The 26,646-nt window shown below is 37.0% G+C and overlaps 1 pseudogene; it reads right to left on the reverse strand.

Moving 5' to 3' along the window:
• Positions 1-14,412: 14,412 nt before the first annotated feature.
• LOC117064568 lies at positions 14,413-16,775 on the reverse strand (annotated as a pseudogene).
• Positions 16,776-26,646: the final 9,871 nt, after the last annotated feature.

Genomic DNA, 26,646 nt, shown 5'->3' on the forward strand with positions numbered 1-26,646 from the left:
TTTGTATGCCTCATGTGCAGCACTGCAAATCCTCTTGGCAACAGCCAGTTCTGTGCAGGCTCCAACCAGCTTTGGGCAGGTTCTGCTTTGGGGCATGGCATTCACACATGCACAGTCCAGTAGTACAGAGAAGTTAATACTCCTCAGGACCACCCTTGGCTAAAAAGGACTGATGCTGATGGGCCAAAGTCACTCTTCTTTATTCCCTCCAAGTGCATACTTCTAAGACAATTTTACATGGCTTCTCAAAATATCCCATAACACAGCAATAGTCACCTGTAATGATGGCCAATTTCATAACATAGCCTCATTTTCTCTTTCTCCTTTCCCAGTGACTTAGCTCAGGCTGCTGTAACAAAAATGTCAGAAATTGGATGGTTTAAACAACAAAAACTTATTTCTCGCAGTTATGGAGACTGGGAAGTCCAAGATAACATGTCATCAGATCCAGTGTCCGGTGAGGTTCTACCTACTTTTTTGCAGATGCCGACCTTTTGGCTGTATCTTCACAGTGGGGGACAGAAAGAGAGAGAGAGAGAGAGAGAGCACTCTCATGTCTCTGCTTATAAGGGCACTAATCCCACTGACGAAGATGACCTTATGACCCACTCTTACGACCTGATTGCTTCCCAAGGGCCTCACCTCTTAATACCGTCACACAGGGAATGAGGCTTCAACATATGAATTTTAGGGAGACACAACATTCCGTCCTTAGCACCCAGCCACCCTCATTTCTGCTAACTGGAACATATCTCCAAATAAACTACTCCCACTGAAGCCTGTGTCTCAGGCTTTATTTTAGGGGAACTCAGGCTAATACACAATTTCAGTGGTGGTAGAAGATAGATAGATATCATTTCAGATAGGATGGCAGGTAATGTTCAGGGACAGGACTGCACATCTTTGCAGCAAGGCTTCTTAGCAAAGGAATACCTGGGAATAATTAGTTTCCTTGGAATTACATCACACAAACCCTTGTGAGTTTTAATTAAAGGATATTAGAAATGCCCTCATAATGCCCTGTTCAGTGATTCATTGCCAAGAGTAGTTGAAACAGAGTTATGAGATTAAAACAGCTGAGGCATTAGGAATTGAAGTTTGTTTTTGTTTTTACTGTAATATTTAATTCAAAGTATTCAGGAAATGTTCAATGGAATGAAACAGTCAAAATTTTTAGAACTCTTTCCATAGGTGGCCAAATCTTCAAACTATGCCATTATTTGAGATAGAGTTTCATATTATCTTAAGTGGGTTTGGATTCTATTGTTTGGTTTCACCTTTCTTGGTAATTTTAATGAGTGAAGTCTAGACCTTTTCCTTTCAGGGTTCCCAGGGTAAGATTTGGGGTTATTTCTGAAGGTAGTTTCTCAGGAAAACATGTGTGTGTGATGTGACATTAGATGAAGATAGCTCTGGACTGGCATCCATTTCCTGGATGACCTTAGCTAAGTCTCTTTTCCTCTGTTTGCCTCAGTTTTCTCATCTATAAAACAAGAGACCATAACCATAGCATTAGGAAGAAGCATGTACATTATGTAGTTCAACTCTAGTGTGTGAATCCCTTCTTCAACATCCTAGGAAACTAGCCATCTCATTTCAACATGAATCTACCCAGTGCCTTGCACCAAATGCTTTCCAAAACAGCCCATTCCCTTTTGTGGGGAGTGCTAACTTGCTCTGCTAGCGAAAGTGCCAGTTTGAAATTTTATAAATGGAGAAAAGATAGTGTTTATTTGCTTGCTTGCTTGCTTGCTTGTTTGTGTGTCTGATTTATAGAGGCTTATCCCAAATATAATTCAATACGACAAGGAGGTTTCACAAGTCCAAGAGTCTTGAATTTACCAACATTATCAATTATTTTCTTGCCTTTCTTTGGTTTACTTTTATTTGGCTTAGCTCCGAAATTTTCTCCCAAAAGCTCTTGGGTTTCATAGTTTTAAATGATTCCTTAGTCTGGAAGGCTGAGAAACATTATTTCCCACCAAATGCCACATTAACTCCTCAGAATACTGGTGGTGGCATAATCTGACTGGCCCTATGGTGGGAGACTCACACTCTAAGCACCTGCCTCTGGCCCCACGTGAGCCTACTTACTCCAAAATAAGTAGAATCAGGTCAGTGAATCTCTGGACTTTGAGCTATCTCTTCATCCAGCATCTGTAATATGGTTTGGCTCTGTGTCCCCACCCAAATCTCACCTCGGATTGTAATCCCCATAATCCCCACAAGTCAAGGGCAGGACCAGGTGGAGGTAATTGGATCATGGGGGCAGTTTCCCCCATGGGGAAAGGAGTCTCATGAGATCTGATGGTTTTTACAAGCACCTGGCATTTCTCCTGCTTGCACTCACTCCATCCTACCGCCCTGTATAAAGGAGATGCCTGCTTCTCCTTTGCCTTCTGCCGTGATTGCAAGTTTCCTGAGACCTCCCCAGCAATGTGGAACTGTGAGTCAATTAAACCTCTTTCCTTTATAAATTATCCAGTCTCGGGTATTTCTTCAAAGCAGGGTGAGAACGGAGTGATGCAACCAGTATACTTGCGAGTGACTATCTGTTATCTTACTCTCACAAACTTGGCCTCAGGATAATGCCTCAAAAACTCTTTACAGAAGAAAGAACATGACAGTTGTAACCTGGCTTTCTCCTTGACTCGAGTCTCTAAAGATCTGGAGTCAGGCATGGCTAAGTCAGGTCTGGGCCCTCTCTGTGTGGGTGCCATCTGATTAAGCATCTGTAGGTGTCAAAGCCTGGCTGACATCCAGACCTTTCCTTCTGGCTAGACTTCAATGGCCAAATGTGGCCTTTCAGCTCACATCTGTCCTCCAGGCTGGTCACACACTGGGTACCAGCATTTTGGCAGACAGTACAAGCACAACAATTACAGCTGTCTCTGTGTGGTCCTGCACATCCAATCCTCTTAATTAGCTGACTTGCTTTAAGTTCATTATTTGAAATCTTGCCCTTAACCCCCCAACAGTGTAGTCTTCCCCAAAGAGGTTTTAAAGCACCTCTTTCATTAGATTATTTCTAGATACTTGATATTATATTTGCTCCTCTGACGATATATTTTCTTGAATTTCACTTTCTACTTGTTTCTGGTTTATGGAAATACAACTGGAGTTTTACAGTAAAACTCTGTGACACAAAACTCTGTAATAATGCAAATTTGGATATAAAGCCACTGGTATTTGAGTCCTCTCTCTGGCCTCCATTCTCCCATAGGTATATTGGCTAACGTTCTTCTCCTCTAAAGGCTGGAGGAACACAGTTAGAAAGTGACTCTTTTTCACTCTGTAATCATGCGTGACTTTCTTGGGTCCCTGTGTGGACAACTGGGTACGGCACAAGTTTCATCTTTACTTTTGTACTCTGTGTATCAGCACAGATGGCCTGAAATCTTTTACTTTACACTAACTGTACCAGAAATGAACCCTCACATTTTACTGATTGAATTTTTGGACTCCACATATAACACTGTAGTGGAGTGTTACGTACATCGGTGTCATTTCCTGCAGACTTGCTAAGTTTGTTTAACATCTCTAATAATTTGCTATAGATTATTTTAAATTTTCTATAGCATCTAAAAATAATGAAGTGTTTGTTTATTCCTTTCCTTTCTTTATGTCTTTACCCCCAATTTTATCTTCATTTCTGTGAAGAATATATGTTTATAATGGACATCCTCATCATAGAGCCAATATTAAAGGAATAGTTTCAGTATTTCACCTTGAACATAATATTTGCTATGAGTCATTTGTAAATATTTTTATCAAATTAGGACCCTGCCAATTTCTTATTTGATAAGAGTTTTTACTATAAATAGGTATTAAATTTCATCAAACATTTTTCTGCATCTACTGAAATGATTGCATGATTAACTCTCTAATGTTACAACATAAAAACAACCTGAAGTTCCTTAAATCAGCAAGTAATTTATTTTATTTATTTATTTATTTTTGAGACGGAGTCTCACTCTGTCGCCCAGGCTGGAGTGCAGAGACTGGATCTCAGCTCACTGCAAGCTCCGCCTCCCGGGTTCACGCCATTCTCCTGCCTCAGCCTCCCGAGTAGCTGGGACTACAGGAGCCCACCACCGTGCCCAGCTAGTTTTTTGTATTTTTTAGTAGAGACAGGGTTTCACCTTGTTAGCCAGGATGGTCTCGATCTCCTGACCTCGTGATCCACCCGTCTCGGCCTCCCAAAGTGCTGGGATTACAGGCTTGAGCCACCGCGCCCGGCCAAGTAATTTCTATATAATATATCACAGTTTTCATCATTTTAATGTGATGCTTGATCCAGTTTGTTGATATTTTGCATGGGATTTTTGTCTTCATTGTTATAATCAAGATTGGTCTGTTTCTTATACTGTCATGTGCTACCTCATAAAATGAGTTGGGGAGTCTATTCTCTTTTTCAATTCTCAGGAGGAGTTGGGGTAAAACTAGAATTATTTCTTGTTGAACATTATATAGCACTCATAGGTAATGTTATCAGTGTTTCAAGATTTATTTGAGGGGATGTTTTGAAAAATGGATTTAATTTCTTTACTTATAGAATTTTCATGTTTTATCTCTCGTGTCAATTGTATTAATTTGTATTTGCCTAGGAATTTGTTCATTTACTCTAAATTCTCAAAAATTTTTGGCATAAAATTGTAAAATCTTCTTGTTGTTTTAAAAAAGTATGTAAAGGCTCTGTAATGATGTTTCTTTTATATTCCTGACATAAGCTATTTGTGTCTTCTCTCTTTTTTCTTGATCAGTTTTACCAGAGGCTAATCAATTATATTGATTTTTTTTTCAGAAAAGCAAACTTTAGCTTTATTGATTCTCACTATTATCTGCGTGTTTTCAATTTTATTAACTTCCATTTTCTTCTTTCTACTTTCTTTGGATTTGCTGTTTATTGCATTCTTCAGTTGAACTCTGTTTTTCTGGTTTTTTGGTCCATTTGTTCCATCAATTATGAAGAGATGTTTGTTAAAATTTTTTACATTGCAGATTTGTACATTTCTCCTTGGAGTCTGTCATTTTCTGTTTTAGCTTTTTTGAGGCATAGTAGAAGCACACAAATATATCTTTCTTCTTAGAGACAAGGCTTCGTTCTGTCATCCAGGCTGGAGTTCAGTGGCCTGATGGAAACTCACTGCATCCTCAAACTCCTGGGCTTAACAGGCCCTCCCACCTCAGGCTCCCAGGTAGCTAGGACTACAGATGTCTATTACTATGCCTAGCTCGTTTATTTAAAAAAAAGAAAATTTAGGAGACAAGTCTTGCTATGTTGCCCAGGTTAGTCTAGAATGCCTGGCCTGAAGCAACCGTCCAACCTCAGCCTCCCAAAGCACTCGGATTATAAATATGAGCCACTGCACCTAGCCAACAAATATATCTTTCTGTTGAATGAGATCTTCTACCATTATAAAGTTACTTTATCTCTAATAATGCTTTTATGTCTTAGATTCTACTTTGTCTGATATTAATGTGGCCACATCAGTTTTCTTTTGATTAAGCACAGTATATCCATCTTCATCCCCTTTTTTCTATATTCTAATGTTTTAGATCTCTCTCATATAAACATTATAAAGTACGTTTTTAAAAAAAAAATCCTATCTGATAATTGGTTTCTAATAACCGGAGTTTTTGTCCACTTACACATAGGTAGTTAATGATATATTTAGGTTTGAAATCAACTGTCCCATTTTGAGCTTTCTATTTCTGTTTTAGGTTCTTCTTTCTCTCCATTTTTATCTTCTTTTAGAGTAACTGTTATTATTTCATTGTTCCTAACCTCTACCAGTTTTGGAGATTATATCTGTGGCCCCTTTTTGAAATGGGCACATTAGAAATTACAATATGAATCCTCAACTTTAAAATATAATATCAGACATTATTCTTCCTTACAGACAATTCAAGTAACTTACTTACCAACATCTTAGCTTATATGCATTTCTTATGCAATTATTTCTATATATTTTAATTTCACAAGATATAACTATTTTATTAATTTCATTTTAATATCTCTTCTTTATTTTTTTTTCTTGCATCTCAGACTTTCCACCAGCGACCACTTTCCTTCTACTTGAAGTTTCTTCATTAGAGCTTCCTTTTGTGAGGACCTGATGGTAGCAAACTACCTCCACTTTTGATTGTGTGAAAAAAAAAAGTGTTTAATGTTACCTTTATTCTTAAGAGATATTTTAACATAAAATATTGGATTAACAATTACTTTCCTTTATCACATGGAAGATCCTCTGGCTTCTAGCTTCTGTTTTATTGTTGAGACATTGGCTTTCATTCTAGACAGGGATCAGCAAATTATATGCCTGGCCGAATCCAGCCTACAGCCTACCTCAGTGAAGTTTTACTGTCCAGTATCTATGCCCGTTCATTTCCATATTGGCTATGGCTGTCCTCACACTATCATGGGAGAGTTGAGTATTTGTAACGAAGACCACATGGCCTTCAGAGCACAAAGCAACTACTTTTTGGTCCTTTTTAAAGAAAGCTTGCTCACCCCTAGTTTAGCAGTCACTCCCTTTGAAAGCCATTTATTTTCTCTGGTTTCTTCAAAGATTTCTCTCTTCCATTTTCTCCATTTTCACTACAGTTTGCCTCTTTCTATTTACCCTTCTTGAACCGTTTCGGGTATCTTGAATTTGTTGATGAATACCTAATATCAGTGCTTAAAAATTCTGAATCATTCTCTCGGTTAGCTATCTATTAGTGCATACAAAATTCACCAATTAGCCGCTAAGACAATAAACATTTATTATATCTCACAGTTTCTGTGGAAAGGAAATCTGAGAGTGACCTGGCTGAGCAGCTTTTGCTCAGGAGCTCTCATAAGGCTGCTTTCACACATCAGCTGAGTCTGTATTCAGTCAACACTGAATGATTGACCGGCATTGGAGGATCCACAATGAGTAATTCACATGGCTGGCAAGGTGGTACTGGCTGTTGGTGGAAAGTCTCCATTTCTCTTCAGATGAGCCTCTCCACACAGCATGGTGTCCTCACAAGATGATGACTGGCTTCCCACAGAGCAAGTATTCCAGGAGAGAGACAGAGTAGGCAAAAGCTACTCTTTTAATGATGTAGCTTTGGACATAGTAGCATTGATACCACATTCTATTCATTAGAAGCAAATCACTAAATCTTGTCTATACTCAAAAAAGAGATAAATTAGGCTCCATCCAGTAAAAAGAGAAGTACTAAAGAATATGAACCAATTTTAAAACCACTCATTTTGTTGTTGTTGTTATTGAGATAGAATCTCACTCCATCACCCAGGCTGGAGTACGGTGGCGTGATCTCAGCTCACTGCAACCGCCGCCTCCTGGGATCAAGCGATTCTCATGCCTCGGCCACCCACGTAGCTGGGATTACAGGTGTGCACCACCATGCCAGGCTAATTTTTGTATTTTTAGTAGAGATGAGATTTCACCATGTTGGTCAGGCTGGTTCAAACTCCTGAGCTCAAGTGATCCACCCACTTCAGCCTCCCAAAGTGCTGGGATTACAGGTGTGAGCCATCACACCCGGTCCCCATTATTCTTTATGATATTTTCCCCCACTCCTATTTTCTGTTGCTTCACTTTTTAAAATTTCAATTAAATATAGGTTAAGCTTTCTCATTGTATCTATGTCTCTTAGCTTTCCTTCTGTGTTTTCTACCTCTTTTTACTATGTTACACTATAGATAATTTTCTCTGTCCACTCTTTCAATTAATCAATTCTATTATTAACCATATCAAGTCTGGTATTAACCCCATCACTAGGTTTTCAAGTTCAGTCATTTCATTTCAAAAAACTTTTTGTTAATCCCAAAATGAATTGTGTCTACATATTTCATTTGGTTCATTTTCAAATCTACTAAATCGCTTCCTACAATATCTTATTTCTTACAAATAACTTCATTTTGCGTTACATTTCTTTAAACATAATTATCAATGTTGTTTCCAGATCTGTCTCTGCTAATATCAATATCTGAAGTCTTTGTGGAATTTTGTATGCTTTCTCTGCTGATTTTTATTTATAGAGGCTAATGTTCTCATATGTTTGAATCTTCAGTTAAATACTAAACAATTTTAGTATTTAAAGAATTGTTTTGTTATGCCCTATACACAGGGAACACTCTAAACAAACACCTTAAAACCAGCTCAAGATTTGAGATTTTGGGAAAACCCAGAAGATTCAATCCCTGACTGTAACTGCTCAAAAGAGTTTTCCCACTTCTTCTTCTTCTCTCTCTCTCTCAGTGGTTAGAGACTTTGAGAATTGTAGCTGAGTGTGGTCAGAGGATTGACTAGACTCCTACTTTATGACAAGATGTTTATGTTTGTCCATCTTACCCCAAAGAGTAATCAGATAGCATCCTTAAGGGAACACAGTAATTAAATATTAGAACTGAGACTTGAACCAAGGCTCTTATGTTTCTCCTATGCCATACCTGATCTCTACAATCAATAACTGGTAATGTTGGACAGTGATGATTATGGTATTGCCTTTTCTTTCTCTTCTCCCACAACACAGCCTCCAGGGGAATGTCCTACTCAGCAATATCAAGTCATATAAGAGCTTAGGTATGCTGGCAAAAGGAGTTCATCGATGCTGAAGGCAGAAGCTCTGCCTTTTACTATCTAGACTGCCAGCGAACAGAAGTAAAACCTTCAAGTTGAGTAATATGAGGGGTGCTAGCTGACTACTGGGAGAACAATTGTGTACCTTCTAAGACAGGGCTGCCACTACTGCAGAAATATAACAGCACTGTCTATAAAATAACAGGGCATTTTTTCATGGTGCATGTCAGCAGGGTATCTGATTGATACACTGCATTGTTTTCAATCATGGTTTTATGAGGTCCCCATTAAATATTGAAAACCAAGCTATATATTTAGAACAGTAATTAGTCTGAAGCAGCCTCTGTGCCTTATCCCCTTTAAAGTTTTCAAGTAAACCAAGGATGATGAATATTTAATGTACTGTACCTCATTGTCATCTGATAATACGATTTGTTATAGGGTTATAAAATGTTATGTTAGGTTCTTACAGCACATCATTAATATTGTAAAATGTAGCTGGGCTCCCAGGCAGAGCTGTTTGACAGAAAAACAACAGAAAGACAAGTGATATCAACCATTTTCTCCAAGGGCTTAGAAGACAACCAACTAAGAGGTCAAAAGATGTTTTTAGTGTATTTGATATACATTAAAGAGAAAAGAAGGGTGAACACAATGAGGAAAGTAAAAAAGTAAAAGAGGACAACAACAACAAAAAAACATACAGAGGAAAGTTCCAAGAACATACAGAAAACAAAAGAGGTAGAGAGGTGATTAGTTGTGGAGAGAATTCAAAGATCAGGTAGAAATTTGGATGGAATAAACATTAAAGTTCTTTGATACATTTAGATACTAGGATTCCATGTTCCCTTAAAAGGGGATTAGTATATATCATCCCATAATATGCCACTTTGACATAATAATTATTTTGAGCTGGAAGCAACTGGGCCAAATCAGACATAGAAACAGCTCTCTGTCCTTCCCCATCTGCCTAAAAGCAGGGCATAAATTTTCCTTGTGAAACAGATGTCCCTTCTTTTCCATATCAGAAAGAGGAGTGCCAAAATGAGTCTATATCAAGAAATGTTGCTAAAGAACTCTTATCTACCATTAGTTTCCTCTATATATGTTCTACTCACCTTCCCACAATTTATTGACTCTAGAAGTCCAAACCCCTTTCCTTTGTCTAGTCTCTTCTCCACAATTTATCACCCTTTGTTAAAATTGTATATAAGCCCTAGAGGACAACTGCCTCTTTGGATTTTTCACTTCTTTTCTGTGAAGCCCTCATGTACCTAAAATTAAAAATATTAGCATCAATAAAATATGTTTTCTCTTGTTAATTGTTCTTTTGTGAGTTTAATTATCTGACCCCAGTTATGAAAACCTAAATGTGTAGAGAAATAGTTTTTCCTTCCTTACACCTTGTGGTTGAAACAATAGCCACAGGGATCTCATGAGGCAATTTAGTCTACCTCATGGATTCCCTGAAATAATCCAGTAGCCCTCCCAAATGATTGCTGCTATCCACAGAGTAAACTCTGATAATAAAATAAGTATTGCTTGACAATAGCAATAGTAAACCAAGATTAGAGTTTAGACATTGTTATTTACTTCCAGTCCATTTCTGTCAACTACATAAACAGGCTAAAGTTCAAAAGTCATATCAAAATCTAATTTAGGGCCATAACTTTCAAACCATTAACATCAGAAGGGACCTTGGCAATCATAACAGTCTATAGTAGTTAGGAGTATGACCTTAGAAGACAGATAAATTCATGTTTCATGCCTACCATACATTAGCTGTGTGACTGCAGACTTCCCAGGCATCATTCTCCTCATCTGTACAGCTTACAGTTGATAATAACTAAGATTATGCAAGTAATGCACTTAACACAATGACTACATGTTTTAAATACTCAATAAATATGAACACTGATGCTAATGGTGAAAAAGAGGAAAAGAAGAAGAAATTATCCAACTTGCTATTTTACAAATAAGAAAATTAAGGCCCAGAGAGGAGAGATAACTTGTTAGAGACAATACAGCCTATTATTGCTGAAACAGAAGGCAGAGTCAAAAATCTCTTTTTCACTATAAGCTACAATTTATAGTTCTTATTATGTATCTATTTTGGCATTAGGTGCATTAGGATCAATTAAAAAAAGAAATACAAAACATGGTCTTTAATGTCAAGAAATAAGATTTATCTATTGAACACTGGAAGAATATAAAATTTATGCCATGACTAACATTTATTTAATAAATATTATAGAAATTACATATGTCTGCAAAAAGTTAATGAAATTGAGAGAAAAAATTTTATACTATAATGCAAAGTTTAAAAGAAAATAACATGTGTAGATATGTAAGAAAGGAAAAAAATTACACCAGAATAAAAGATACCAAAATAATGACAATGATTTTTTTCTCTAAGTGGTTTTCTTCTTCGTCATGCTTTTAACATATTTTCCATAATTTCTACCAATGCACATACTACTTTTTAGAATTATAAGAAAGATATGTTTTGTCTCACCAAGGGAACATTACATATAGTGGGAAAAGTGTCTATTCACAATAACAACTACAGCATATATAAAATATCCAGAAATACAATTTTAAAGAAGGTTATTAGACTTATATAAATAAAATGAAATAACCCATAAGACAATATTATATTGTACTACCTCCTATAAAAAATTTTTCCATAAAATAAAGCTCTTCTAAACTTCATCTAGAATAATTCAAAAACTATAATAATTAGAAAAAAATAATTTAAGACTAAAGAAAATACAGATAATTTTTCAGTCATCTGATTGACCAGGCTGAAGTAGACGGACAACACCCAGTGCTGGCACTTTTGGTGGACATGTACTACCTTTCTAAAGGAAAGTTTGGCAGTATGCATGAACATTTCAAGTGGGTATGCTCTCTGGCCTGTTGATTCTCAGTGTTAGTAATTTAAGGGGATAATCAGATGTGCACAGAAAAGCTTGGAGAAGCATTGTTGTGTTCAGATAGAATAAATGAACAACCTAAAAACAACTAAACATGGCCACCGTTAATTAAACTACTCAGTAAATAAATCATAGTTCATTCATACGAAGGAATTTTAAGTAGCCACTAAAAACTGTATGGCTCTAAACTCATGGCATTTTGTTAAACAAAAGGGGAGATTACAAAATAACATGTGTAATATGTAACACTTATGTGAAATTACAAACACACTGAGAAATATTTGGGAAAAGGGTCATTTCACAATGTTGAGATTTTGAGTTTGGGAGTTTTTGTTTGTTTCTTATTTACACTTTTTTATTGTTCATTTTTCCCAATAAGCTTGAATCATGTTCATAATCAGAAATAAACTATAAAGCTCATTTCATGTTGGAAAAAAAAGTAGTACTTTAAGAGAAGAGACAGAAAAACAATAGAGTGAGTCAATGTAATCTAAGGAGAAAATATGAATCTAAATCTTGGTTTTGGTAAATTACTTCAATCTCCTCCTTTGTCAAAATTTATCAAAGAGTCCAGGGAGTTAGTAAGTTGATTTGTTTACAAATGGTCTTTTTCTTCTCTTGAAACTATAGCAATTTTAATGAGCAGGAAAATGTCCAAAAAGGAAGAAAAATGGCTAACTCTGGGTAAGATATGAAGATAACTTCTCTAGGGTCTTAAGAGAAGGGAAAATAAGAGAATCTGAACCTAAAGTGAGATTTGGAGTCGGTTTGGGAAAGAATATTCAAGCTCAGAATCCCTGGAGATCTTTAAGCAGAGCTGGACCACTACTTGTCGAAGATGCTTTACAGGAAATAGACTTATCAGAGGGGGCATTGGAATAGATGACCTCTGAGTTACATTCTAATCTAAAACTGACTCTGTTTCTCTGTAGCACTTAAAAAAAAATAGTTCTCTAAGTATTGATCTGGAAACGTGCCTATAGGAGATTCCAAGAAAATGGTGGATTGAATGCAATTCCTCTACTCTCCTTCTCAATTCAAATCATTTTATCTCATTTATATCAAAGCCTGGGACTCTAGTGGCTGAGTGCAAATTTGCAAGAGACCCAGGGAGCACACAATTTATCAGCCTTTGTTAAAATTATATATAAGCTCCAGAGTGTAACTGCTTCTTGGGGAGAATAAAAGGGAACGCTTTCTTTGTTATGTACTAGAAAGACATATTAAAGACATAGACGTTCTGACTACTGTCAGAACAAGGAAATAAAGGTTTACTTCTCTTAAGAAAAAAGAGAGAGAGAGAGAGAAAGCCTTGGGAGAAGGATTTCAACTAAAATGTGGATCTTGGGCATGTTTGACTTACAGAGATCTGTGGACCCAGGGGACAAATAAACAGAGGCCCTAGTGTCTACCAGATCTCTCAGGCTCCTCAAAAATTTTTAACAGGTGAGTGAAGCATTCCCACCCTTCAGGCTAAGTGAGTATGGGAGACAGGAAAGCAGGGAGATGTACTCCAGGTTAACAATACCTCAGAGCAGCGTAGCAGCCAGAGACAGAAAGATCAATCAAAACAAACAAAACACAGAACCAACCTTTGATAGATGCTGGAAGAGGCAGATGACAAATTGAAAAGGAAAAAAATAAGAGCTTAGGGATATCTGTGTATACTCCCTTTAACTTCTACTCTCATTCCTCAAGAGGACTTTCCAGAAATGAAAGAAATAGTTTCCAACTAAACTATTTAGGAAGTGAATTAAAGGAGAAGATGTTCAAGATCACTGTTGAGACATGATTTAGTGGCCTAAAAAAATTTAGAGTATGAAGAAATACATAAAAAGATAAAAATCACAAGACAAAAAAGATGAAAATGAATTGGAAGAAGACTATGAGATTTAACATACAAATCAAAAGAGCTCTAGAAGATGTGTTTTTTAATTACTATGGATGCATAATAGTTGTACATATTTGTAGAGTACATGTGATATTTTGCTACAAGCACACAATATGAAATGATCAAATCAGGATATTCATCACTTCAAGGATTTATCATTTCTTAGTGTTAATAACATTTCAGTCCTACTCTTTTAGTTATTTTGAAGTGTACAATAAAGTATTGTTAATAATAAGATCTATTGTGCTACCAAATGCTAGATCTTATTCTATTTGAGTGTATTTTTGTACACATTGGCCTTTCCCTCTTTATCCCACCTCTCCCTATTACCTTTCCCAGCCTCTGGTAACCATCATTCTACTTGCTATCTCCATGAGTTCAGTTTCTTTTTTAGTTCTCACATTTTAGTGAGAACACATAATATTTGTCTTTCTGTGCCTTGCTTATTTCACTTAACATAATGTTATCCAGATCTATCCATGTTGCTGCAAATGACAGGATTTCATTTTTTTTATGGCTCAATAATATTCCATTGTGGGTATGTACCACGTTTTCTTTATCCCTTCATCTGTTAATGGACATACAGGTTGATTCCATATCTTGGCTATTGTGAATAGTACTGCAATAAATATGGGTGTGCATGTATCTCTTTGATATCCCAGTTTTCTTTCTTTTGGATATATATGCAGCAGTGGGATTGCTAGATTGTATGATAGATATAAATAGAGACAACAAGAATTCAAAAAATTAGAGGGATGGAATTAAATCATAGAGTTTTTTTGTTTTGTTTTTGTTTTTCTCATTTCAAGTTTACTAAAACTTTAACAGTACAAATTATCCAGATTGCAGATTATCAAAAGATCAACTCAGTGAAATCCACATTAAAAAAGGGGCAAACATAAAACAACCCAAAAACAATGAAAAGGAACAACATAAAGAAGATTCACTAGCAAGTCTCTCAAACTTAAAATTTAAAACAGAATGGAAATAAGTTTATATAACTCACTCATCCACTTTTGTCTTCTTCTGTTTCAGGGCTTGATTCATGATAACATTTTTCATTTCTTTCATGTACACGGTCAATTTCTTGACCCTTTGATTCTTGGTTTTCTTTTTCCACTGAGGATCTGATCTTCTCATCCTCCTTATTTTTCAATGTGGAGGACTTTAATTCATTGTTCTGACTGCTTTGTTTTATTTTTGAGAAGGGACTTTGATCTATATCAGCTTTTTCTCCCCCTGCTATTATTTGAGCTTATTACGATCACGACTTTTACGGTACATTCTTTTCTCACTGTGTGAACTCTGTGTCAACTTTCTTGGTTTCTGTATTTTTCTTGGTTTCTGTTTTTACTTTCTTCTCTCTCTGAGCTCTGTGAGTCTCTCCTCCTTCTCCTCCTATCTTTACTTCCTAATCTTCCTGGTGGTGTTCTTCTCCCTCGGCTTTGTGACCATCGTCTTCTCCCATATACCTGTTCTCTCTGTATCTATGGTACTCCATTCTTCTGCTGCAATCTCTGTCATGGCTTCTTGATCTCACTCTTCTTTTTCTGTTCCTACTTCTGCTTTGTTCTCCTGTTCTGCTATTATAACTGTGTTAACGTTGAGTTGTATCACACTCTTTACTCCTGGATTGTGTACATACATCCTTTTCCTTAGTTTTACTATGATCATGCTCATTACTCTTTGATTCTAACTGTTTAGACTTATCTTTACCTCTACCCCTTTCCTGATCTTTTCCTTTAGAATCAGGCTGCTTTTCTTTTTCTTTAACATTCTCATGATCCCTTCCTTTGCTCCTTGACCTCATCCTCTTTTCTTCATGTCTATTATGTTTTGAATATCCTTCTTTACTCTTTGATTTCTCTTTGCTCTTACTCTTAATTTTAGATTTATCCCTTTACTTTGTTCATATTATATTTATCATCTTTTTCTGAATTTCTTCTGATGTCTCTCTTTACTGTTAGATTTACAGCCTTTAACTTTATTTTCCTTTCCATTTTCTCTGTTTGGACTCTCAAATATATTCCTGTGGTTAGTTATTTTTTTCTCTTTAACTCTACCTGGACTTCTCTGATTTTCTTTTATTTCATTCAGCTCACTCTTATCCCCTTTGATCCATCTTTCACCACTTGATACCCTCATTCTTTGAGCTCTCTGCATCTCTTGCCTCCAGTGTGCCAGAGACTCACTAAGTCTGAAACAATCCCTTGATCTGGATCTGGAAGAGTTTGATAACACCTTGATCCTCTTCCTTTAATTTTCCTGCCAGATCTAGTAACTAAAAGTCATCTCTGGTATGAAGCAGGCTGGGAGTTAGATGGATTACATTCTCTTTCTCTTTCTCCCTCTCTGGCTTTTCCTTTCCATTTCATCAGCTTTAGGAGGGCTTTTTCTCATTAGGAATCTATTTTCAGGTACTATCTCTTCTGGACAGACAGTAGACTGGGGTAGTGCTTTAAGATTTTCAGCTTCACTCTCACTAGAGGCACTCTTCTTGCTTTTCTTTCACTTCTTTTCCTTCTTGTGGTTTTGGGAATTTTTCCAATTTTTTTCCCCTTTTCTTTGATTTCTCTTCAGAAGCACTTTCAGAATCACAGGAATCAGGTGAGAACTGAGAATCACTTGAGCTATCTTAGTCACTAGATGAGGAGAAGGAAGATGATGATGATTTATACCTTTTCTTTTCTTATTTCTTAACTTTAGATTTGGGAATCACTTCTCCATAACTGAGTATCTGTACCTCTGTAAATGCTTTGCTAGCGGCATCCGTCTTGTGGTTTTTTCTCTCTTCCAATTTCTTGGCTAGAGATTACTTGTCCAAAAACAACATGACACCCATCTAAATGAGGAGTTGGTTTCATTGTTATGAAGAACTGTATACCATTTGTATCCTTCCTTCTGTTGGCCGTTGACAAGAGAAATTCTTTGTTGTTTTTGACAGCAAAATTCTCATCTTCAAAAAATCCTTCTTAGATAGATTCCCCTCCTCATCCATTTCCTTCACTGAAGTCACCATCTTAAACCATAAAGTCCTTGACAACTCTGTGAAAGAGACAACTCTTATAATGTAATGGCTCTGAGTTGATTTCTCTGTCCCCTTTTCACCTGTACAAAGACAACTAAACTTCTCACTTGTTTTGGGGCACACATCAGAAAATAATTCAAAGACAACTCTTCCAGCAGGTTGTTAATGGCAATGTCAAAAATAAAATAAAATAAAATCGAGGACATTGAAACTTTATTCCCATGGCTCCAATACTTAATCTTTACATGAAGAAAAGACCAGAAATAAACCAAGGACAACTGATCCTTTTGCTCCTGTGCCAGTAGAGTTTCCTCTTCTTTGGTCCAGTCCTTTAAACCATTTCATATCTACCCCTGCCAAAAAAGGAGCTAAAGCCCGCTAACTGCCTCCCTCCCTGACAGTTCAAACACCTAATTGAGGTGTTTTTTGTTTCTTGTTTTTTGTTTTTAGTTTTCTCTATATTTGCTTGTTTTTTCTATTCTTTGTAATCAGAGTGGTCATCACTTTGCAACAATTAAGATGTTATTTGCAAGCCTCACATTAACCACAAAACAAAAACATGTAATACACACAAAATAAAAAGCAAGAAGTGAAAATATACTGTCAGAAAAAAATTACGTTTATACAAAGGAAGTCAGGAGAAAAGGATAAAAGAAAGAGAGGATCAACAAAACAATGAGAAAGCAAATAAAATGGCAGTGGCAAGTCCTTGATTATCAATAATAACACTGAATAGAAATGGGGTAAATTATAAATTAATCAAAAGACATGAAGAGGCTGAGTAAGTTACACACACACACACACACAAGAACTGACTGTATGCTACCTACAGGAAAATTACTTCATGTATTAAGACACAGATGGGCTAAAAATAAAGAAATAGGAAAAGACAATTCAGGCAAATGGAAACCGAAAAAAGCAGTATATCTATTTATCAGACAAAGTAGATTTGAAGACAAAAACTGTAAAAAGAGATATGGTCCTTATATAATGATAAAGGGGTCAGTTCATCAAAAGGGATTTAACAATTGTAAGTACATATGTGGAAAACATTTGCATTTGAAATACAAATAAAAGGAGTCTCAGAAAATGAAGAAAAGTAAAAATTGAAAAATTCTTAAAAAGACTGAAAATCTGTAACTTTAATGAATTTCTAATCAAAATTTAAACAGGGTTTCCATAGAAATAGAAAAATGGATTTTAGAAGATGGCCGAATAAGAACAGCTCCAGTCTCCAACTCCCAGGACGAGCGACACAGAAGACCAGTGATTTCTGCATTTTCAACTGAGGTACTGGGGTCATCTCACTGGGGAGTGCCAGACAATCGGTGCTGGTCAGCTGCTGCAGCCCGACCAGCGAGAGCTGAAGCAGGGCGAGGCATCGCCTCACCTGGGAAGCACAAGGGGGAAGGGAGTCCCTTTTCCTAGCCAGGGGAACTGAGACACACGACACCTGGAAAATCGGGCGACTCCCACCCCAATACTGCGCTTTGAGCAAACGGGCACACCAGGAGATTGTATCCCACACTTGGCCGGGAGGGTCCCACGGCCACGGAGCCTCCCTCATTGCTAGCACAGCAGTCTGCGATCTAACCGCAAGGCAGCAGCGAGGCTGGGGGAGGGGCGCCCACCATTGCTGAGGCTTAAGTAGGTAAACAAAGCCGCTGGGAAGCTCGAACTGGGTGGAGCTCACAGCAGCTCAAGGAAACCTACCTGTCTCTGTAGACTCCACCTCTGGGGACAGGGCACAGCTAAACGACAACAACAAAAAGAGCAGCAGGACCCTCTGCAGACGCAAACGACTGTCTGACAGCTTTGAAGAGAGCTGTGGATCTCCCCACATGGAGGTTGAGATCTGAGAAGGGACAGACTGCCTGCTCAAGTGGGTCCCTGACCCCTGAGTAGCCTAACTGGGAGACATCCCCCACTAGGGGCAGTCTGACACCCCACACCTCACAGGGTGGAGTACACCCCTGAGAGGAAGCTTCCAAAGTAAGAATCAGACAGGTACACTCGCTGTTAGCAATATTCTATCTTCTGCAACCTCTGCTGCTGATACCCAGGCAAACAGGGTCTGGAGTGGACCTCAAGCAATCTCCAACAGACCTGCAGCTGAGAGTCCTGACTGCTAGAAGGAAAACTATCAAACAGGAAGGACACCTATACCAAAACCCCATCAGTACGTCACCATCATCAAAGACCAGAGGCAGATAAAACCACAAAGATGGGGAAAAAGCAGGGCAGAAAAGCTGGAAATTCAAAAAATAAGAGTGCATCTCCCCCTGCAAAGGAGCGAGCTCATCGCCAGCAATGGATCGAAGCTGGTCAGAGAATGACTTTGACGAGATGAGAGAAGAAGGCTTCAGTCCATCAAACTTCTCAGAGCTAAAGGAGGAATTACGTACCCAGCGAAAAGAAACTAAAAATCTTGAAAAAAAAGTGGAAGAATTGACAGCTAGAATAATTAATGCAGAGAAGGTCATAAACGAAATGACAGAGATGAAAACCATGACACGAGAAATACGTGACAAATGCACAAGCTTCAGTAACCGACTCGATCAACTGGAAGAAAGAGTATCAGCGATGAGGATCAAATGAATGAAACGAAGCGAGAAGAGAAACCAAAAGAAAAAAGAAGAAAAAGAAATGAACAAAGCCTGCAAGAAGTATGGGATTATGTAAAAAGACCAAATCTACGTCTGATTGGGGTGCCTGAAAGTGAGGGGGAAAATGGAACCAACTTGGAAAACACTCTTCAGGATATCATCCAGGAGAACTTCCCCAACCTAGTAGGGCAGGCCAACATTCAAATTCAGGAAATACAGAGAATGCCACAAAGATACTCCTCCAGAAGAGAAACTCCAAGACACATAATTGCCAGATTCACCAAAGTTGAAATGAAGGAAAGAATCTTAAGGGCAGCCAGAGAGAAAGGTCGGGTTACCCACAAAGGGAAGCCCATCACACTAACAGCAGATCTCTCGGCAGAAACTCTACAAGCCAGAAGAGAGTGGGGGCCGATATTCAACTTTCTTAAAGAAAAGAATTTTAAACCCAGAATTTCATATCCAGCCAAACTAAGTTTCATAAGTGAAGGAGAAATAAAATCCTTTACAGATAAGCAAATGCTTAGAGATTTTGTCACCACCAGGCCTGCCTTACAAGAGACCCTGAAGGAAGCCCTAAACATAGAAAGGAACAACCAGTACCAGCCATTGCAAAAACATGCCAAAATGTATAGACCATCGAGGCTAGGAAGAAACTGCATCAACTAACGAGCAAAATAACCAGTTAATATTATAATGGCAGGATCAAGTTCACACATTACAATATTATGTTTATTGCGTATGTTTATTGCGGCACTATTCACAATAGCAAAGACTTGGAATCAACCCAAATGTCCATCTGTGACAGACTGGATTAAGAAAATGTGGCACATATACACCATGGAATACTATGCAGCCATAAAAAAGGATGAGTTTGCGTCCTTTGTAGGGACATAGATGCAGCTGGAAACCATCATTCTTAGCAAACTATCACAAGAACAGAAAACCAAACACCGCATGTTCTCACTCATAGGTGGGAAATGAACAATGAGATCACTTGGACTCGGGAAGGGGAACATCACACACCAGGGCCTATCATGGGGAGGGGGTAGGGGGGAGGGATTGCATTGGGAGTTATACCTGATATAAATGACGAATTGATGGGTGCTGACGAGTTGATGGGTGCAGCACACCAACATGGCTCATGTATACATATGTAACAAACCTGCACGTTATGCACATGTACCCTAGAACTTTAAGTATAATAATAAAAAATAAATAAATAAATAAATAAATAAATAAATAAAAACATTTGAATTGTTAGGGGTATCTACCTCCCTGGGCAGTATGCTTCCATTCAAATGTGAGGAACTGATTGGTGAAGTGGGCCAATTTCTGCTTTAGAAGTTCTCAGAATGAACATGTTTAGGCTGACAAGGGGATGTTCATGGAAACCAGTAATGGGGGAAAATAAAAATAAAATAAAATAAAATAAAAAAGAAAAATGGATTTTAAAATTTATACAGAAATGCAAACACTTTGGAATAATTAATGAAAATTCTAAATAAATAATGAAGACTACTCAAATGAAAACAACCAAAGTCTATTCATTTGGAGCTTGCTATAGTAAGAGAGTCAGCCACTACCACTTGTTTTTGGCAGAAATACAAAGCAGGCAAGGCATTTAGAATAGCTATAACCATTAGAATAGCTAAAATTAAAAAGCCTGAAAATAGCATGCATTGGTGAGGATGTAGAACAAATAGAACTCTTATAACACAGCTGGGAGGAATGTAAAATAGTACAACCACTTGGATATCAGTTTGGTAGTCTCCTAAAAGTTAAACATAAACTTACTGTACTGCCCAACCATTCTACCTCTAAATAGTTAACAGAATTAAAAATATATTTACACAAAACATCATACATAAATGTTCATAGCCTATTTATTTGTAATTGCTAATCATTAGAGATAATTAAAATGTCTCTCAACAGATGCATAGTGTGAAAGGAAAATAAATCTTGGGGCCCCAAAATCACTAAGCTAAAGGGAAAAGTCAAGATGGGAACTGCAGAAGGCAAACCTGCCTTCCCGTTCTATTTAATCACCCTTCTGCTCACTGAGATCAGTGTATATCTGATTGCTTCCTTTGGATAGGCTAATCAGAAACTCAAAGAATGCAACCATTTGTCTCTCACCTACGTGTGACCTGGAAGCCCATCCCTGCTTCCAGTTGTCCTGTCTTTCCAGACAGACCCAGTGTTCATCTTGCATATGATGATTGACTTGTCATGTTTCCCTAAAATGCATAAAACCAAGCTGTGCTTTGACCATCTTGGATACATGTTGTTAGGACTCCTGAGGCTAAATCGCAGGCACACATCATCAACCTTGGCAAAATAAACTTTCTAAATTAACTGAGACCTGTCTCAGATATTCAGAGTTCACAATAGATAAACAAAAGGGGTATTTTCATCCAATAGAACATTCTTCAATAAACAAAACAATCCACACAGATAACAAACAAATTCTGAATTAAAGAATTTACATGGCACATACTCTAAAATCAATCACATAACTGGACATAAAACCATTCTCAGCAAATGCAAAAGAACTGAAATCATACCAAACATTCTCAGGTCACAACACAATAAAAATAGAAGTCAAGACAAAAAAATCACTCAAAACTATGCAATTGCATGGAAATTAAACATGTTCCTGAAAGACTTTTGGGTAAATAATGAAGTTAAGGCAGAAATCACAAAGTTCTTTGAAAATAATGAAACAAAGATACAACATACCAGAATCTCTGAGACACAGCTAAGGTAGTGTTAAGAGGGAAATTCATAGCACTAAATGCCCACATCAAAAAGTTAGAAAGATCTCAAATTAACAGCCTAACTTCACAACTGAAAGAATTAGAAAAGCAAGAACAAATCGACCCCAAAGCTAGCAGAAGATGATAAAGAACAAAAATCAGAGCTGAACTGAAAGAAATCGAGACACAAAAAGTCATTCAAAAGATCAACAAATCCAGGAGTTGGATTTTTGTGAAGAAACTAATAAAATACACATACAAAATGAACTTCTACTTTACAATTACAAGGTAAAGATAGAACAGAGGGGGAAAAAAGAAAAACAAATTCTGCAAGAAAAAGTAGGTGACTTTATACACAATCTTGTGGTAAAGCAGATTCTTTTATCTAAAACTGGAAAATAAAGTGTTCTAAAAACCATTTCTAGCCATATAAAAAAGACATCATCTTAGTCCATTCAGGCTGCTATAACAGAATACCAGAGATTGGGTGCTTTATAAACAACAGAAATTTATTTCATACAGTTCCAGAGGCTGGGAAGACCAAGATCATGGCACTGGCAGATTTGGTGTTTGGTGAAGGCCCACGCCCTAGTTCACAGAGGGCCATGTTTTCACTGTGTAATCACATGGTGGAAGGGGTGAACAAGCTCTCTGGGGCCTCTTTTATAAGGGCACAAGTCCCATTCTTAATGGGACTTGATACATTCCCAAAGGGCCTATCTTCAAATATCACCACCTTAGAGATCTGGTTTCAAACTAGGAATCTGGAGGGATGCAAACATTCAGTCCATAGCAAACACTATAATCAAATTCCAATGCTGAAAAGTGAAAATGGGTGCCTGCAATGTATTTTTAATCTCTTTTACATTGACAAGAAGGAAAATTTCCAAGAGAAAAGTATACAAGATTGTGAATAGGAATTCACAAAAGGACAAATCCAAATAGCCAATAGAATATAGAAAAAGGCTTAAAATCTTACCAGTCAGGAAAATGTGAACAACTAATCCAACAATGAGTTGTGATTTTATAAACATTAGACTGGCAAAAGACCAATAACAATTCTTACTAGTGGAGACTTGGGAAGGAAACGTTTATTCTTGCACACTTCTGGTAAAATGTAAATTATTCCTGTTTCTGGAATACATTCTAGAAACATTTATTACAATTAAAAATATATATACTCTTGACTCAGTAATTCTACTCTTGGTAATTTGTTCCATAAAAATAATAGTTTCACTACATAAAGATATATTTTTAATGATGTTTGATGCAACATTGTTTGAAGTGGGGGGGGGAAAAGAAAATAAAACAAACACCGAACAAAAAACATCCACCAACTGAAGAAAGGTTGACAAAATTGTAACCATTCACACCATAAAATAATATGCTGCCATGATAAGTAATCAATTAGAACTTCAACAAGATTTCACTGATGAAAACGAGATCCAGAAAAGTCTGCGTGTCAGTTGAGAATGTGCTTGACTGTAAAGAAAAGAAAACTCACTGATCATGGTTTAAGCAAATTGGGATTTATTTTGGAAATCCAAAGGTCAGCAGTTGCTGGTATTAATTCAGCCACTGAAAATGCTATCAGGCACTCAGCCTGGTATTTCCATCATGCCACCATTAACATTATAGCTTTTATCCTCACATGTGTCCCATCAAGGTCCAAAGATGATATTGTCATTTCAGGTTTTATTTCCACTTTCCAAGAAGGATCAAGGGACAACAACAACAACAGCTAAATTTATCCCATTTATTAAGAAAGAAAACTTCGGCCGGGCGCGGTGGCTCAAGCCTGTAATCCCAGCACTTTGGGAGGCTGAGACGGGCGGATCACGAGGTCAGGAGATCGAGACCATCCTGGCTAACACGGTGAAACCCCGTCTCTACTAAAAAATACAAAAAAACTAGCCGGGCGAGGTGGCGGGCGCCTGTAGTCCCAGCTACTCGGGAGGCTGAGGCAGGAGAATGGCGTAAACCCGGGAGGCGGAGCTTGCAGTGAGCTGAGATCTGGCCACTGCACTCCAGTCGGGCGACAGAGCGAGACTCCGCCTCAAAAAAAAAAAAAAAAAAAAGAAAGAAAGAAAACTTCCTAAAAATCCTTGCAACAGATTTCCTCTTGGGTATAGTTGACCAGCACAGGGACATTTGCCTATCCTACCCCTCAGCACCAAAGATGTTTGCTGTGACTTCAAATGTTAAGCTTTCCAGCCTCTATTAGTAAAGGAAGGGTCAGGAAAAGGTATCTTATAATTTGCATATATTGTAAAAATATATTTGTATACTATAATCTTATTTTTATAAATCAATGACAAAATTCTATGAATATGCATATGTATTTTTATCTATGATTATATGAGCTTGAAGGAAAATATAGACATATACACACCAAGCCTTTATGTGGATTTCCTCAAGATAGGTAATATGGATAGAGAAGGCATAAAGAGAGAAAGCAAGCCAAAAAAATTGTTAACTATGATGTGATCTTATGCATGCATTTAAATAAGATATATAAATATTTATACATATTTTAAAAGTTTCCAATATATCTTTAAAGATAGTAATTTATATCACAGTATGCATAATGAGGAACATTTCATTTGTTATAAAATACATAAACTTATATGTGCCTGGAAAAATAATATCCAACATTTATTGAGCTCTTACTTTGTGCCATACATATTTATACAAATGACTTACCTATTTTAATCCTCTCAACAACGCTATAAGTAACTGGTGTTATCCCCACTTCACAGATATGAAAACCAAGGCTTAAAGGAGTTCAGTGGCTCACCCAAATGACACAACAGGTGAGTCAAAGAACATACATAATATTAACATCACTCACCTCTGGAAGTGGAATAAGGACAGGTTTGGGGAAAGAGGAAGAGAGGTATACAGTTTTCCCTTTATTTATATAGAACATTTTCACTATTTTTTGATGAGTTTGTGTTTTATAAACAAGTTGAGATTTCAAAAAAAATTGCAGCCAATTTTATCCCATTTATTAGGACCTACACTTAACCTTAGAAGTGAGGAAATTTTATTTCCTTTTCTATACCATTTCTATATTTAAATTTATTTTCTCCACTTACTTCCCTATATCATTTTTTCTTTACTTTTATTTCTGCCTCCTAATAACATTGTTTAGTCTCCTCAATATTTCTCCAATTCTCATCTTCAAAGTAAGATAAATTATATTTCCCATCCCCTCACATGCACAGAAAGAAATCCTAGGGAGAAGAACAGACACCAAGCTCTCTTCTCAAGCTTACAGAGGATTACACGTGTCAGAGAAATTCATTTTGATGTAAAACAGATCCGAATGCAAACTCCAGAGAACTGAACTATCAAGCATTATTTGAGGAGAGTGATCAGGCAATGTGTCTAGGGTCCCATCAGATAGAATTCATTGTCATACATGGTAAGAAGGAAACAGAACTAAGATAGAGAATGTGGATACCCTCAAAGTCCCTGTATTAAACAGAGATTGGAATGCTACACTCCAGTGTCAAATCCCGCAACAGTCTGGAGAAACATTTCGACTCAGAGAGAGAAAATCTCTTCAGCCTCTTAAGTCACTAGATCCCTGCCTCTGCTTAGCTCCTGACTTTGAGCATGTTCCAAGCTTCTGTTGGAAATTGCAATGGGGAGTGGATTAAGCACAGCTGGGCTTTCACACTTAAACCTTGAGCATTAACGGTTCAGCAAAGCAAAGTTTTCCCATTAGAACTATTGTACTTCCAAGTCCAAACTATTGATAAGCTCCCAAGTTTAGTCCATCTGTAAGAAATATGCAAGCATGTTGCCCACAAACTAGAGCACGTATCTTAAAGTGGAATCAGAGTCAAGGAAAACAGCCAAGTTGAAACTGCCTTGACTAAACAAATAGTATTTCTCACACATTGCTGAGGTAAAAAGAATAAACATTTTCTCAGCACTAACTTATCACATACAGTAACAATTGAACATGTAAGGGATGGGAGAGATCACCATTAAATGCAACTCTTTTTTAAACAGACTCCAAACACACACACACACACACACACAAATGTTAATATTCTCCTTTTAATAAAATAATATCTAGAATGTATTTTCAAAAAGTTTGATAATTTAGCTTCAATTCATTATTATTATAATAAATGCATAGAGATATTCTTATTCATAGTGGTGTCAGTTTTAAAAATCTTACTATTTTTAGAACTTGTTCAAAGATGCTGAGTGAGATTTCATCCTAGTTTGGAACATCTAGGGGCTCATATTTTCCTTTATAGCTTTTACCTTGAAATTTACCTGAATTCTCAAAAGACCACAAGAAGTGAGATTTAGAAACGGGAAACATTCCATAAAAGTATTACTAAAATAATCTAAAATTATGTTTCACTAGTGTAAAGGGAAATCCACTAAGACTCGCCTAGAGGCTAACATTTCTCCATTGTTACTAACATTTTTTAGGAATAACTTTTAATAATTTAGGTTTCCTGTGAGTGGTCTTTTCATGAGATAAGGGAAGGGAAGGCATTGAACACTGAAAAGAGAGGTAAATGAACTCAAAGACAAGCACAATAAACATGTGCTGATAAAGAGAAGGAATTTTTCCTTTTTAGAAGAAAAATAACAGTAGGAAAATAATAATAATAGTAGAAATTAGAAATTAAATTGAATAGACAAAGCTTGCCAATCTTTAGTTACCCACCATGGGCTAGTTATGACACCAGGTGTTTTCCTTGTAAACCTCACATGAACACTTTCATTCCTTCCATTTGGAATATGAGAAAACTGGGTCTGAGGGAGGAGCTTGCGCTTGGTCACACAGCTAGAAAGTAGCATAGGTGAAATAAAAT

This window comes from Trachypithecus francoisi, unplaced genomic scaffold (genome assembly GCF_009764315.1).
Source record: "Trachypithecus francoisi isolate TF-2019V2 unplaced genomic scaffold, Tfra_2.0 Lachesis_group2, whole genome shotgun sequence".
Classification (NCBI taxonomy): Eukaryota; Metazoa; Chordata; class Mammalia; order Primates; family Cercopithecidae; genus Trachypithecus; species Trachypithecus francoisi.